Here is a 954-nt window from a genome sequence, read left to right as displayed (position 1 = left end):
CTCTCACACACACTATCAAACTCTCTCTCATACACTAACACTACTATACTGTCTCTCAAACACTCTCACACACACACACACACTATCAAACTCTCGCTCATACACGAACAGTACTATACTCTCTCTCACACACTTTCACACACACACACATACAAACACACACACGCACAAACACGAGTAAGAACTCGACACAAACACATTCAGACTAGGGGTGTGCAATATATATTGTCTGCGATAATATCGTAATTGTTGTTTTAACGATGTGCGACTTGACATTATCGAGTATTTTGTAAAAACCTTTCAAAACACCCCTACAGAGCACACGACATTACCTGAAGTCTAGACTAGAGCGCGTGCGCATTTAGAGTGTGTTCTTTCACTGCATGATTCAATATAACAAATGCATTTAGAATAATCACAAAATTCAAGTTATGACGACAGAAAAATTATATATTTATATTATTTCATATAGTTAATCAATATCACACAAGGAGTGCCATTTTTTTCTCCAAAAATGATTTTTTTTACAACAGTTCAAAAAACAAGAACTTAATTACGTTTTAGACACCATATTGCGTGTTTTTGCTCTATTTCGACCACAAAAATGATTCCAAACACAGTCACAGCGCTGTTTTGCGTCTCTGTGCAACATGATGGTGTTTCGTTCCTGAATGAATCAACCGTTTAAATGATTCGGTTCAATCGCAATGACTCACTTATTAACAGTGACTTGCTGCCACCTACTGGCGGTTTTAATTTCACATTTAAAAACGTTTCAAAATATTTCAATTATCAGTATTCAACGTTTTATGTTTAATATATCAAAACATTATTTATGCATTTGTAACTCCAGGTTAAAGTATTCCATGTCCCTCAGAGCTGCATTAATGACACTTCAGATGCAGCTTCTGTGTTTCCTCTGCATTGCAAAGATACATTTTGTTGATACTGATT

General features: G+C 35.5%; 1 protein-coding gene across 1 annotated transcript in view; it reads right to left on the bottom strand.

The window, feature by feature from the left end:
• ttc39b (tetratricopeptide repeat domain 39B) overlaps positions 1 to 954 on the bottom strand; it is a 27,843-nt gene that overhangs the window by 16,704 nt on the left and 10,185 nt on the right. The gene's annotated exons all lie outside the window — the stretch shown is intronic.

Source organism: Sinocyclocheilus rhinocerous, unplaced genomic scaffold (assembly GCF_001515625.1).
Source record: "Sinocyclocheilus rhinocerous isolate Xijiao unplaced genomic scaffold, SAMN03320098_v1.1 scaffold404, whole genome shotgun sequence".
Classification (NCBI taxonomy): domain Eukaryota; kingdom Metazoa; phylum Chordata; class Actinopteri; order Cypriniformes; family Cyprinidae; genus Sinocyclocheilus; species Sinocyclocheilus rhinocerous.
This window is presented reverse-complemented; position numbering and strand designations above follow the sequence as displayed.